At 45.6% G+C, this 15119-nt stretch overlaps 1 protein-coding gene across 5 annotated transcripts in view; it reads right to left on the reverse strand.

Annotated features, from left to right (window-relative positions):
• Positions 1–15119, reverse strand: part of CPT1C (carnitine palmitoyltransferase 1C) — a 103933-nt gene that overhangs the window by 80333 nt on the left and 8481 nt on the right. For 2 of the 5 annotated variants that reach the window (XM_068241342.1, XM_068241337.1), the window contains exon 1: positions 9030–9114. The exons of 2 other annotated variants lie outside the window; for them this stretch is intronic. The gene's annotated coding sequence lies outside the window, so the exon portion shown is untranslated. Of the gene's footprint in view, positions 1–8905; positions 8925–9029; positions 9115–15119 lie in introns of those variants that run through there. One more of the 5 variants, XM_068241341.1, reaches the window with a different exon arrangement.

Below are 15119 nucleotides of genomic sequence, written 5' to 3' on the forward strand. Positions count from 1 at the left end.
AAGTCTGAAAGCCATGTTTTTAAGGATCTACTAACTGCTGTAGATGCTATTGCTGGTTTGAAGGTTAATGAGGAAGATTCCCAGGCTCGCCTCAAAACGTTATCCATCTTTTTATCTATCGGGTCTTTAAGATTCCCGAAATCCTCAAACAATAAGTCAGATCTTCTAGACACCCTAGAAAAAGATGGATCCAGCTTTGGCGGAGGACCCCAGCATTCCTGATCTTCAGCAGAAAAGGGATAACGCCTGGATAAGGACTTAGGCCAAAAGGCCCGCTTCTCAGGATTATCCCATTCCTTCTTAATCATAGTTTTTAAAGTAGAATGGACAGGAATATAATGTGACTGGGGGTCCGCCAAACCTTCATACATCTGATCCAGGGGAGTTAATGGTTTCTGTTCAGATTTTATGCCCATAATTTCATGCATGGAGGACAAAAGGTCCTTCATTAAGTCAGGGGAAAAGGCAAACTTCTGAGGCCTATCTGTACCCTCTATTCCTTCCCCTTCAGGTATCTCCTCTAATTCAGAAATTTCTCCTTCTGAAAGTTCTGAACCTTCTGCATCACTATCTCTATTACCGCTTGCCCCTGCCGGCTCTGTATGCGGAGTTGGGACTAGAGGAGGTGCAGCATTGATATTGGGCACAATAGGAAGCATACTGCTGGGGCCAGGCATATCCGCAGAGCTAGGAGCTGTGGTTTGAGCCGAAATAGCAGAGTCCTTAATTTCCTTAATGGCAGTAGACATTTCTGCCCTCATCCAGCCCATCAGATCCTTAAATATAACCGGGGATTCATCCTTTACTAGCTTATTAGTACAGTTCTGACAAAGCTTCTTTGAAGATGAGGATGACAAACGACCAAAACAAATGGCACATTTCTTCCCGGATTTGCTAGACCCACTAGATCCATGACTAGATTGCCCAGTAGCTGCTTTATCCGTTTTGTCATGTTTTTCATGTTTTTCAGGCTATAAAAACAAATAGACAAATACTTCCATTAGTATCCCCTCTATATATATATATATATATATATATATATATATATATATATATATATATATATATATATATATATATATATATATATATATATATATATATATATATATATATATATATATGTCCAGCATGATAACATAAGTACTTGCCAGAGAGGGGTCTTGGGCAGGCCTGGCAGACTGCGCAGGAGCTGACCCAGCTGCGTCCTCCATGCTCACAAACAAACAGAGTGAGAAAGGGATCTTTTAGCATATATAACCCTGAGGGTCCTGACATCACCTGAGGGGCGGACCTGCTTACATAATTAATGATCCTTAGCGCCCAGCTGCGGCACCTGCCGACAACAAACATTGCCCCCAATAAAATACCTGAGTGAATCAGCTGCAGCTGATTCACCATCACCGCCGCAGCCCCTGCCGCGTCTTCTGAGTCACGCTGGACGCACTTGCGTGACTACTTCCGGGTTGACCCGGAACTTCCTCCTTCTTCGCGCGCATGCGCGTATATGTCTGCTGCCTCCGTCGGAGAAGCCTCCCACACGCTGCAGGACTCTGGCTGTTTCACTGCACAGCTTGTTTCCTAGAGTCCTGCTAGCCGCTGCCCCCGAACGCCTGCCGTCGATAGCACCCTGGAGACCTCTCCCTCCGCATCCCGTCCGGGACAGGAAACTGAACTGAGGCTTTAGGGTAGGTTACTCTTACTTATACTGCTGCCTATCTGTTATGCAAATCTTTTATCTTGCAGTTCCTGTCCACAGTGGGGAGGGAGACAGGTCTCATCCAGGGGTGCTGTCCAATGACGTTCTGGGAAAAAGTTATTTTTAAGAGCAGATGAAAATTTTATCCAACTTGGCTCTCCAGTTGTTATGAAACTACAAGTCCCCCAATGCCTTTATGAATCATGACTGTGGCTGTCAGACTCCTGCACTGCATTGTGGGCCAAGTTTGCAGATCACTATCCTAGGGGAAAACTCAGGAGAACAAGTGAATTGCATATGGGTCACTTATGTTACATATGGTTGCTAAATAAATTCACTGGACTGTTCTCTGTGCTTGTTTAGCTATATCAGTGGGTAACAGCAGCTGTAAATCAGAGCTGTGGCAGCTATCTGTCTTGTGTAAACTCAGGCTTAACCCATCAGTGCTTGTAGTGACGTGAATCCAAGTAAAACTTGAAAAAAAAAATCCCTGAAAGGTTATCATGCATAGCTAATCTTTTAGGGCAGAGAGGAAAAATATGCAATTTTTTTTTACAAAACTTCTTACATAATTTCTATATAATTGATAAAAATAACCTTTCAGCACATTTACAAGCAAAATAATCACTGATTAACATTTGAATATTACTTTTCGTACCTTAATTATATTATATTTTTGCTCTTTGGGAGCTTACAAATGTAACATAGATACGGCAAAAACAGATGAAAACAGGTGAAAAAGCTTTGTGAATCATACCCATGCCTCTGCTTGGTCCAGTCTTCCTACATCCTCAGAGCCCACCATTTCAGTGCTGGATTTCTCTTCTAGCCATGGATGAGCACAACTAGACTGGACAGGAGAATAAAGTTCCTGCATGCCCAATAAAACTTGTACTGAGTTAAAGTGAGTCTAAAGCCTAATCTAAAGCCCCATGTACACGATACGATTCAATTACGATTCTATTTAAGATCCGATGAAATCCAACATGTCCGATCAGGATTCGATTCAATTCAATTCTATTTGCCATGGCAAAACAATGGCAAATCGAATTGAATCGAATCCCAATCGGACATGTTGGATTTAATCGGATCGTAAATAGAATCGTAATTGAATCGTATAAAGAATCGTATCGTGTAGATGGGGCTTAAAAGAAAAAACAGATACTCATCTAAGGAGAGGGAAGGCTCTGGGTCCTATAGAGCAGGGCTTTTCAAACTTTTCACAAATTGTACCACTTTTATCGCCTGAAAAATGTCAAGTACCACCAGTGTGCCTCTGCAGTAGATCTGACCCAATCAGGCTTGGCTGTTTCCGCTGGAGCCCAAGCAGAGAGTCGCTGCTGTGCATTGGGGAAGGGGGGGGGGGGGAGGACAGATGTGTCCCAGATGTAAAATACATAAACTATTGATCTTTTACTATCTCCTTCTGCTCTCACATATTGTATTCTGCCAGGAAAACATTTATGGCAGCAATTAATCAGTGATGTTAACTATATTCCTGACAAGGTACCGACAAGACAGAAGCTGTCTCTTTCAGGCAGCAAAATAAAATAAGTAAAACAGCCCGGTTATTAATGTTTTGCACTGTACATACAGTTGAATCTTGTTATAGTAAACGTTGATATAGTAAATCTCTGGATGTATTAAACTCAGTCCTCAGGTCCCAGCAACAGTGTCTGTATCATTATACAATGTATGACCAAATCTGATATAGTAAACTACTTTTCATAGTCCCTTGGAGTTTACTATAAACGGATTCTACCGTACATGTAAGGCCCCGTTCACACTTGCGATTCGAGTCCGCAAGTGTCCGAGGTCCGGGTCCCGCAAAGAAACCGTACGGGTCTCTGCGGTGGCCACAAGTTGCCGATCCGGAATGTATCAGTTCCGGCTACAATAAAGTAGCCGGAACTAGATACATTGCAGTGCCAGAAAGGCACCGCAAGCATGGGGGATACCGGTGTGTAGTCCGGGCCCCCCAAGTGGCATAGGACCGGTGCTGGAAGCATCCGGTCCTATTGCCAGTGTGATGAGAAACATCCGTTTCTCATTGCACAGCATGGCCGCATGTTCGGGTCAGGATCCGGCCTGGGTCCGCAGCCGCACCGGGACGTACGGCAAAAATGGAGCATGTTGGAAAAAAGCCGGATCGTCCAGGAGCTGCGTCCCCGGATCGGATCCGGACGGTCGCACGAGTGTGAATGGATACATTGATTAACAATGTATCCATGCACCATCCGCTGTGTACGGAGCATTCCGGGTCCGGGGAAGCCGGAGCTGGAACGCTAATGTGAACCGGGCCTAAATCTAATCATGCCATATGTTGCCTCGGGTACACTTTAAATGCTTTTAATGGTGTGAATTCACCCATTAGATGTCCTTTCTTCCAGTTCTCTGCAACCCCATCAATAACACAGGAAATGAGAAAAAAAAATATCCCCAACTTCACCTAACTTTAAATAACTATAATGCCCCCATGTGATACAGTTACCAGTGGCTGTGAAACTGTACACTAGGGGGAGACTGCAGCAACTAAGTGAAGCCCCACTGTCAGCCCACCACATGGCAGAAGCCCGATGGGGGCCAAACACCACCCTAAGCAGAATGCAGAAACAGCATGCAGGACACATAGCCATAAGCATGTACAAAGTTCACTGACACACATCAATCATTTTTTTCCCCACATGTGAAAAGAACTGAAAACTGCTCAAAGGTAGGCTTAGGCAAGCACGTAAAATTCCTTTTAGCTTGATTTATTAACCAGCATCTACAACTGATTAGCTAACCTTTGTGTTAGTAAGATGATCACTAAAAAAAAGACAGTGAAACACAAAGATGTGCAAAATAGATGAGAATCTATCTCCATGTTTCCCAATGTGCTCACATTATGCATGGGAATATGGGATTTAGCATTTCCACAAATAATCTGCCTAGCTGAACCTATTATACTAATAAAGGAAATAAATCAAAACAGCAACCAGCCAAAGTAAACCTGAGACAAAGTAAAAAGATTTATCCTTACCTGGGGCTTCCTCCAGCCCCCTGTGGTCCATTAGTTCCCTCTGTGACGGTACAGTCCCCTCCGTTGCGCCGCAGTGGAGTCAGTGATCAAGCCGGGTTGTGGGTCACTGAACATGTGTGGTCACGGAAACGCGCACTGCCTGATTGCGCTCCTGTTTTTCTTGGGAGCGTTCCGTGCAAGCCAAGTTATGGTCTTAACTTACTGTACATGCAAAGAACGCTTCTACAGCTACGGGAGTGCAATCAGGAGTTACGTACGGCCGGGGCCATACATGCGCAGTACTTCCAATCTAGCTGAATCGGGGACTTTACCGGGGCTATCAGTGGTGCAATGGAGGGGAGCGGGAGGATGGCAAGGGAGCTAACGGACCACAGGGAGCTGGAGGAAGCCCCAGATAAGTATAAATCCTTTTCAGGTACAATTAAGCTACAGTTTACATTTTTTGTTTCCCCACCCATCTTGTCAGGATACATGAAGGTTCAAGAGATGACATTATTCTGGGGCATCTATATAAAGGTGCCCATAAACAGTACAATTTTTGCAAACAATCACATTTTCAATAAGCTCATTCAGATTGAAAAAAAGGTAAAACTTAGTTGATCCACGCCACTAAAGAATCCAACTTGTATCATAGCTAAACCAATTATAATCATATAGTGAAAAAAAACTGCCAAGAAGAGCGATCATTTCTGTCGTGAGAAGAATATGGAAGGTGGCATATTTATTTCCTTTTAAACAATACCAGTTGCCTGGTAGCCCTGCTGATCTTTTTGGCTGCAGTAGTGTCTAAATAACACCAGAAACAAGCATGCAGCTAATCGTGCCAGATCTGAAAATAATGTTGGAAAGCTAAACACACACACTGGACTAAACCTGGCCCAGGTGGCCAATAAGGATCAACATGTGTGAGAATCTCAGCTCCATAGTAACAGACACGTCGCTAGCCTCCAGGCTAGTGACTGTACAGAATGTGTTTTCAAACAGTCACCTAATCAGTTGCTCTCAGTTATAACTGAAAGAAGACTGATTTTCAAAGTAATGTCCATGTTTTCCTATGGCACTGTTCACACTATACGCGTTTTAACTGAAATCTTTCTCACAATGCACTGCTATGGAAAAAAAAAATAATCATACCAACGCGTACTAATGCATACCAACGCATTACGTGTAAAAGGAACCTGAGGCCCTATTCACATTGCACCTGTTGCCATCCAGATTTCGGTTACGTGTGCAGGAGGCAGACACACACGACATCAGAAGTGCACAGACTGCACTGTCTGATGTTCACCAGTGCGGTCCGCAAAACACATGCTGCACTCATTTTTTCCCAAACCGCGCAGCTGACCCATTCACTACAGTGGATGGGTATCAGCCACGCAACGCAAGCAAATGCAGATGGCGTGCTTTTGTATGCGTTCCGATCCTACGGCCATCTGCGTTTGGTAATATGAACAGGGCCTCAGGGATAAAATCCCAATCTTTGCAGGCAACGTATGTGTTAAAAAAAATACACATTCTGCGCATGCCCAGTAGCATGAAGCCGATCGGGCTCAGCTTTTTCCACCAAAGCCTGAGCGGGTCTGTACTACTGCTGCAGGCACAGTGCCCTGAGCTTTGGGAGGAGGCAATGGCAAGGTGGAGGTAGACAGGGCTTCCCTCTTCCAAGGAAAGTATCAGACTTTTTAATGTTAGGTTTTATTTACAGTGCTGTAGAGTGATCAGCAGGTCACAATGGTGCAGTGCAAAGTAACGGCTAACACAGAACATCACACTGCAATGCACTACCTATGCAACATTTACAGTGCAGCCGGTGCAGTTTAAGGCCTAGTTCACACTTAAATCTGCATTTCCGGTCCAGTACCGGCCTGTCCCGGCAGTTTTGCATCTGTTTTCTGTCAGTTTTACCCGACTGGACAGGAAATATACACCTTTTATGTGTGAACACACTCATAGAAACACATGCAAAACTGATGCAAAACTGACAGGCTGGACTGGACCGGATATGTACAGTTTTTATGTGTTAAATGACATAGAAACACAAAACTGACAGGACTGGACCGGAAATGTACAGATTTATGCGTGAACACATGCAGAACTGATGCAAACTGTCAACTGGACACCTTTTTTACGTGTGAACCAAGCCTTTAAAGCGGAACTGTAGATAGAAAATTAACACATTGTTTCACTTACCTGGGGCTTCCCCAAGCCCCCAGCAGCTGTCCTGCGCCGGTCCTGCCCGAGCCTCCATTCTCCCGCCACCGCTCCGTCCCGTACCTCGACTTTACTTGAGGCCAGCGCAGCCCTGCCAAGCGTATCCTTTCTTCGCGGTCCCCTCTGCAATAGCGGGGAACGCGAAGAAAGGATACGCGTGGCCAGAGCCACGCAGGCGCAGTGGCCCAGCGGCAAAAGCGAAAGTAGCTGGTGGCGGGAGAGAGGCGCGGGACAGGATGGCTGCTGGGGGCTTGGGGAAGCCCCAGGTAAGTGAAACAATGTGTTTATTTTCGATCTACAGTTCCGCTTTAAAGAGAATCTGTATTGTTAAAATCGCACAAAAGTAAACATACCAGTGCGTTAGGGGACATCTCCTATTCCCCTCTGTCACAATTTTGCTGCTCCCCGACGCATTAAAAGTGGTTAAAAACAGTTTTAAAAAGTTTGTTTATAAACAAACAAAATGGCCACCAAAGGAAGTAGGTTGATGTACAGTATGTCCACACATAGAAAATACATCCATGGACACAAGCAGGCTGTATACAGCCTTCCTTTTGAATCTCAAGAGATCATTTGTGTGTTTCTTTCCCTCTGCAGCTATCATCCACTGAAGTGTCAGGCTGTTTCTTCCTGCAGAGTGCAGACAGCTCTGCCTGTATGTAATTCCTCAGTATGTGAAAGCCCAGCCAGCTCAGAGGAGGATTTATCCAGCTTGTAAAAGATAATAGAGCATAGAGGGGCCTGGAGGGGGGGGGGGGGAGATGCATCACAGAACCACAACACTGAAGAACTTGGCAGCCTTCCAGACACAGGCTGACAAATCTGACAGGCGAGAGATAAGTTGATTTATTACAGAGATAGTGATAGTAGAAAGTGCTGCAGTAAGCCAGAGCACATTAGAATAGATTTTGGAACTTGTAGGATGGAAGAAAACCTGATGAAATTTTTGTTACGGAGTCTCTTTAATGCAGAGTGTTGACGCAAAATGTGCACAGTGACAGTAAAGCATACATTTAATCAACTATACATTACACAACGAGCAACAGACCTGCGGTGCGACTTGCCCATTCCATAACCTAGCCTTATAATAAACATGCGAAAGGAAACCATAAATATATACAAAATGTGATTTTCACAAACACTATTTTCAACTCAACCCTGCTGTAAACTGAACACCCCTGTATTCAAAAGACCCCAAACATTGGTCTGCTGTGCATCATACACTGAGCAACTGCCCCACAGTCTACAGTGGCTGCATTTAGGGATCATTCACACTACACAACGCATGCACGAACATGATTTCGTGCATGCGTTGTCATCGCACGGTCAACGCACGGAATGCACCTTGTGGTGCACTGAGCACAGATGTCGGCAGCTGTACTCATCTGGTAACGTGTGCGTTGTGCGATAAAATGTTTCCATATGCATTGTGCACAATACGCGTTGCGTCAACTGACAACGCAGCACATAGTGTGAATGAGTAGGACTCTTTCACATCTAACAACACGTGCAGGAGCAGTTCCCCTGCACGATTTAAATAGCCTGCGGCGTGCCATCGGGATGCTGTGGAGCAACGCAATCAGCGGCGGTAGCTATTAATTCACCCAACGGGAAAAAACTGGCTCCGGACGATTAAAAGCTCCCGGGTGCGTCGAACCGCAACGCACCGAAACGCAGTGTCGGCTGTGAAAGGTAAAATTAAAGTCTATGGACTTTCACTTTACACCGGTTAACGCAAAGTTTCGACTTTGTGACAAAACGCAGGAAACGGGCTGTGGTGTGAAAGAGCCCTAAGGAAAGTTCAGCATCTCTGGGCATGAATGGCCACCTGGAGCTGGCCATGAGAGCTGTGCCAGCCAGTGCCGCCTCGCCTATACTCCAAAGACTTGGCAGGGGACTGGAGCAGCACACTGCCATGACGTCACTACTATCAATGATTCATCTGCTATAAATCTGGCCCTTGGGTCGCTGACCTGCAGGAGTGACAGGGATGGAGGAAGGGGGGGGTGACAACTTCTCCCACACAGGGCTACAATCCTCCCTTGCTCCCTTTCCGGTACTCCCCGTCCCCGGTTACCGGCATCATTCAAGACTCACCATACGGGAGCGCGCACCAGCCGGGACCCTCACGTAGGAAGCGATCGCCGTTGACACCCAGGGAGCGCGCATGCGCCACTCGCTGCTAGGAGCGACGGCCGCGGGAGAGACGGCGCGTGCGCATTGGGGTGTGACGTCATATGACCAACAACACTAGTAGCCACGTTCTCGCAAGTTATGGGCGCCAAACTGCAGGCGGCTGTTATTACATTACATATTTACATTGACCGCCGTAATGTGAGCGGTGCTGGAGAGAGATGACCAGTTTGTTCACTAAATGTCTTCGTTAGTTCCCAAATGTCTCTCTTGTGGGCGTACATTTGAAATCGGCGCCGGTAGACTTGGGCGCAGGATACAGCGTTATATAGCTGATCCTGCTTCTGCACAAGTCCGGGCCGATTTAATTACTATTCCCCCTCCAGGCCGACATGGATAGTAGGGAAATGAAATAATTCGGCTTCCAGCGATTGCTGGAGGCCGAATTATTATGTTTTTAAGCAACTTCGGCTCTGTCTTCTGACGGAGCCGACGTTACTCACTGAGCACTTCAATAGGAATGATTCCTATTGAAGTCTATGGAGGCGCCGGCTGCGCCCAAATCTAGCAGCGCTGAAAAGCACTGCTCCGCTCTTGCGGAGCGAAATCCCCTTGTCCTTCTACTTATTTTAGGTTTTACCTTCACATTTTTGCAGTCGTGCTATTTAAAAAAAACAGGAAGGCCACTACTCTCCCCAATTCATTTCATTTCCTCTTTAAATCTGGTATCTTTATTTTTGTTGAAGGCGATAAAATATAAATGCTTGCAAACCTGCATTTCGCCAAATGCGGTTTAAAGTCTTACTTAAAGGACCACTATCGTGAAAAAAAGTAGGCAGTTAAAATGAGACAGATGATAGGTTTTGGGCCACTCCATCTTTTTAAGGGGGATTCTCAGGGCTTTCTTTGTTTTCAACAGCATTTCCTGAACAACAGTTGCAAAAATCTAACTGACATAATAGTGTGCAAGTGATTAGGGAGGCCAGCTAGTATCTTGCTATTTTGGCAGCTAAACTGCTGTTCAGGAAATGTTGTTGAAAACAAAGCAAACCCTTGAAGTACCCTATGAGGAGATGGATTGTCCCAAAACCTGCCGGTTCTGTCAGATTTTAAATGCCTACTTTTTTCACGATAGTGGTCATTTAAAGGGCAACTGAAGTGAGAATAATATGGAGGCTGCCATATTTATTTCCTTTTAAACAATACCAGTTGCCTGGCAGCCCTGCTTATCTATTTGGCTGTAGTAATGTTTGAACAACACCATAAATAAGCATGCATCTAATCTTGTCAGATCTGACAATAATGTCAGAAACACCTGATCTGCTGCATGCATGTTCAGTGTCTATGGCTAAAAGTATTGGAGGCAGAGGATCAGCAGGATAGCCAGGCAACCATTATTGTTTCATTTCAAACAATTTTTATTCAGGAACAACAAAGAAAATAATAAAGCTATATTGCAAAGGTAGATACCGACGCAGGGGTTCAAATATAATATCATATGTCAGACGTGATCAGTTTTATAGGTTTTTTTGACAATATCAAACTTTTATATAAAAGGGGGAACAAGGGGAGGGGAGGGAGGAAGAAAGGGGCACACTTCTGCCAATTAAGCTCAGGGAATGGGATTAAAGGAGGGAACATAAAACAATATATAACAAGTACAGTACATAGTAACCAAACCAATCCATAGCCATACCTCCCAACTTTTTGACATGAGAAAGAGGGACACTTATGCCACACCCCTGCCACGCCCCGTCACACCCCTAGCCACACTGTTACCATAAAGATTTCATAAGAAAAATATGTTGATTTATAATTCAAACCACACTGGTCCTTTCTATCCTGGTTCATTTTCCTTTATAGTAACATTTTAAAATTAGTAATATATCAATTTAAAGGATGGGAATAAAGTTTAAAGTCAATCAAACACATTTTTCAGTAGAGAAAAAAAAATAAAAAATATATATATATATATATATATATATATATATATATATATATATATACACCCCGGATATATACTTACATAGAAAGAGGGACAAAGTCCTGAAAGAGGGACAAATGAGGAGAAAAGAGGGACAGCATTCCTAAAGAGTGACTGTCCCTCAAAAAGAGGGACAGTTGGGAGCTATGCCATAGCCGGCACAATAAAATAGCTCTACCTTGCCCCTAGGTTTGAAAGCGGTAAGAAAATATAGAAAATCGCACAATAACAACATAGTGTAGATGTGGGGGTATCAATCAGAAGGTATGAAGAACATACGAAAGTCCTTGGCTATCATGCCATGTTATCCATATATCCCAGGTTTTGAAAAAGTTAGGGAGTGTGATTTTTGATAGGGTATGCTCGCTTAGCATGACAGAGTTCAAGGTTGTACAGACTTCACCAAGGATGGTGCGGGCAAAAGGTGACTGCGGGGGGCTGCAAGAAGCCCCAGGGAAAACTGTTTTGTTCTGTTTTTTTTTTTTTTTTACTTTAGATTTACTTTAATGGTTTCATAACTGGAGATGCACCTCTGAATGTAATACAGCACTATCCTTATAAGGCTGGTACGAATTGCTAAATACTGGCCGTTCAGATCCTGATCAATAAATAACGGGATCGATTTTTCAATCAATACTGCACAAAATTGATCCAGCTAAGGAGAGGGAAGGCTCTGGGTCCTATGGAGCCTTCCCGCTCCCCTCCCCCAGACCCCCGCCATTAATTGCTGGCTCCACCATTTGAATCCCCCACTGCAGGGGAGATCGGGAAGTCTTCGGGAGCCGAGTCCTCCTGATGACAGGCGGCCTCCATACGCACGAGATGCACGTGTGCGCGCGTATCAAAAGCATCCTTTGGCAGCAGGGAGAGAGCAGTATTTGACCAAATTCGTTGAATACTGCTACCTGGGCTGGGAGCCAGCGTTTGAATGGGGATCAATGGAGGAGCGGAAATGCTCTTGCAGGGGTCCCCAACCTTTTCTGGCCCGGGGACCACTTTCTGACCAAATTTTTCTCCGGGGACGGGGGGGACGATGCGCGACCTAGTGGACAGTGTCATGCGCAGCGGGTTACTGGGGGGGGGGGGGGGGGGGGCTGGGAGTTTAGGTGCCCCAGTATAGCTAGTATAGTGCCCCAGTACAGCTAGTAAAGTGCCCAGTATAGCTAGTATAGTGCCTAGTATAGTGCCCCAGTATGGCTAGTATAGTGCCCAGTATGGCTAGTATAGTGCCCAGTATAGCTAGTATAGTGCCCCAGTATGGCTAGTATAGTGCCCAGTATAGCTAGTATAGTCCCAGTATGAGTAGGTAGTGCCCCAGTATAGCTAGTATAGTGCCCAGTATAGCTAGTATAGTGCCCAGTATAGCTAGTATAGGGCCCCAGTATGGCTAGTATAGTGCCCAGTATAGATAGTATAGTGCCCAGTATAGCTAGTATAGTGCCCCAGTATTGCTAGTATTGTGCCCAGTATAGCTAGTATAGTTCCAGTATGGGTAGGTAGTGCCCCAGTATAGCTAGTATAGTGCCCAGTATAGCTAGTATAGTGCCCAGTATAGCTAGTATAGTGCCCCAGTATGGCTAGTATAGTCCCAGTATGGGTAGGTAGTGCCCCAGTATAGCTAGTATAGTGCCCAGTATAGCCCCATTATAGCTAGTATAGTGCCCAGTATAGCTAGTATAGTCCCAGTATAGCTAGTATAGTGCCCCAGTATAGCTAGTATAGTGCCCAGTATGGCTAGTATAGTGCCCAGTATAGCTAGTATAGTGCCCCAGTATGGCTAGTATAGTGCCCAGTATAGCTAGTATAGTCCCAGTATGGGTAGGTAGTGCCCCAGTATAGCTAGTATAGTGCCCAGTAAGCTAGTATAGTGCCCCAGTATAGCTAGTATAGTGCCCAGTATAGCTAGTATAGTCCTAGTATAGTGCCCAGTATAGCTAGTATAGTGCCCCAGTATGGCTAGTATAGTGCCCAGTATAGCTAGTATAGTATAGCATAGCATAGCACGGCAGGGGCTTCCTGTAGTGGCGATATGCATCGCCGTTACCATGGGAACCGCTGCCGTGCTTCCTTCCCTTCCTTACAGCAGTCGCAATACGCGATGCTGTAATACCGGAGGCTAATAAGAGGAGAGCGGCTGGGGGAATATAAGGAAGGAAGCGGCCGCCCGCTCAAAAGGTAACCGGAGCGGCGGCCGCGGGGGGTAGGGGCGAGAGGCCAGACAGATACTTACCTAAGGAGAGGGAAGGCTCAGGTCCTATAGAGCAGGGGTCCCCAACCACCGGGCCGCGGCCCACTGCCGGTCCGTTGGCAGTTTTCTACCGGGTGGTTGGGGACCCCTGCTCTATAGGACCCGAGCCTTCCCTCTCCTTAGGTAAGTATCTGGCTTATTTTTGTTTAATATGGATTCCCATTCAATTTAAAAAAGGAAAAAACTTAAGAGAAAATGTGGATTGAATAAAGGACATGAGCCCCCGTTGTTTCTCCCCTGCCTACTCTATGGAGACGTACTAACATGCTTATCCTTTCAATCATTAAACTTCCCAGAGCGGTTCCTCCAGAATAGCAAGAAATGCCAGGTGGTGATTGCACACAGGCCGCGATTAGAAGGCATTTGCTTTCCCTGAATATCAGTTGCAGATCTTTTTTATGGTGCATAACAACTGTCCTTATCTACAGTACTGAACCCTCCTATAGTTTCCTATGCAGGGCCGGGCCGAGGCATAGGCTGGAGAGGCTCCATCCTCAGGGCGCAGTGTAGGAGGGGGCACACATTTCATTCAGCTGTCATTCCTAATTGTGTATGAAGCAGAAAGAAATAAGAAAAGGGGATACATAGCAGTGACTGCACACCAGATAACTAGATATTAAGGTGTTGGGGAGGTTGTGGGCCCTGTGGCCTTCTTAGTCTAATAGCAATCAGTGTGTGACAGCTGGGGTGGGAGGGATGGAGGGGCGCACTTTGGTGTCTCAGCCTTGGGTGCTGGAGGACCTTGTCCCTGCTCTGTTCCTATGGCACTGGTATTCCCAGTGGATGGTAGCATTGTACATGCAAACAGGTCTCAGGTTTAAGCTCCCACTTGCTACTTTTAATGGATTAGTTTGCAGAGTCCCAACCTGCTGCATTTTTTTAAGACAAGCCATACTCTGCGGATGCTGTCAAAACACTGCAAGCCTATGGGAATGGACGGTGTCGGTACCTACTAGGCTCTTTACCTCATCCGTTTTTCTGTCTTCTGTCAACGCTGTAACGATTGGTGTCAGCAACCAGAGAGAGAATCTGATTCTTGGCGATCTGCAGTATCCCCAAGAATACAGATATACCTGATTATTGGGGATCTGCAGTATCGCCAATAATCAAATATGTCTAACCTCTAGACACCTTAATGTGTAAGTGTTTTGGTGCAACAGTAACCTTTGGACCACCGGGGTAGCAGGTGGTCCAATAAGTAGAGAAGATTCTACTGCAGTCAAGGACACCTGGAGAGGGAGTCCCTGACTGATAAGGAGCAGTGTCCCCTCTGAAGAGCAGGGGACCCCTGCGGAAAGGCTGGACACCCTGCGGAGGGTGTCAGCCAGAAGGTCAGACAGGCTGGGTTGGCAATAGAGTATCAGATATGCAAAGTACCAAATCAGAGATCAGAAGAATAGTCAGAAAAGCTACAGGTCATAACAGATATCAGAACAAGGCCTAGTCTGAGGTGTGAGGGCCGTGATCTCAACACCCTGGAACTATGCTAGAGAATAACACAGATGATATACAGTATTCCTAGTCTGGGGTGTGAGGGCCGTGATCTCAACACCCTGGAACTATGCTAGAGAATAACACAGATGATATGGAGTATTCCTAGTCTGGGGTGTGAGGGCCGTGAGCTCAACACCCAGGAACTATGCTAGAGAATAACACAGATGATAAACAGTAACTGGCTAAGTGTGGATTCCCAGGGCCTCCTGGTTCCACCACACTGGAGATCTGACTAAGGTCTGAGTGCTAACACATAAGCATTCGCAACGCCAGACAACCAGCAACTGAACAGCAAGAGATATATATAGTAAGGCACCCCACAGCGCCG

The sequence above is a fragment of the Hyperolius riggenbachi genome, chromosome 6, assembly GCF_040937935.1.
Source record: "Hyperolius riggenbachi isolate aHypRig1 chromosome 6, aHypRig1.pri, whole genome shotgun sequence".
Taxonomy (NCBI): Eukaryota; Metazoa; Chordata; class Amphibia; order Anura; family Hyperoliidae; genus Hyperolius; species Hyperolius riggenbachi.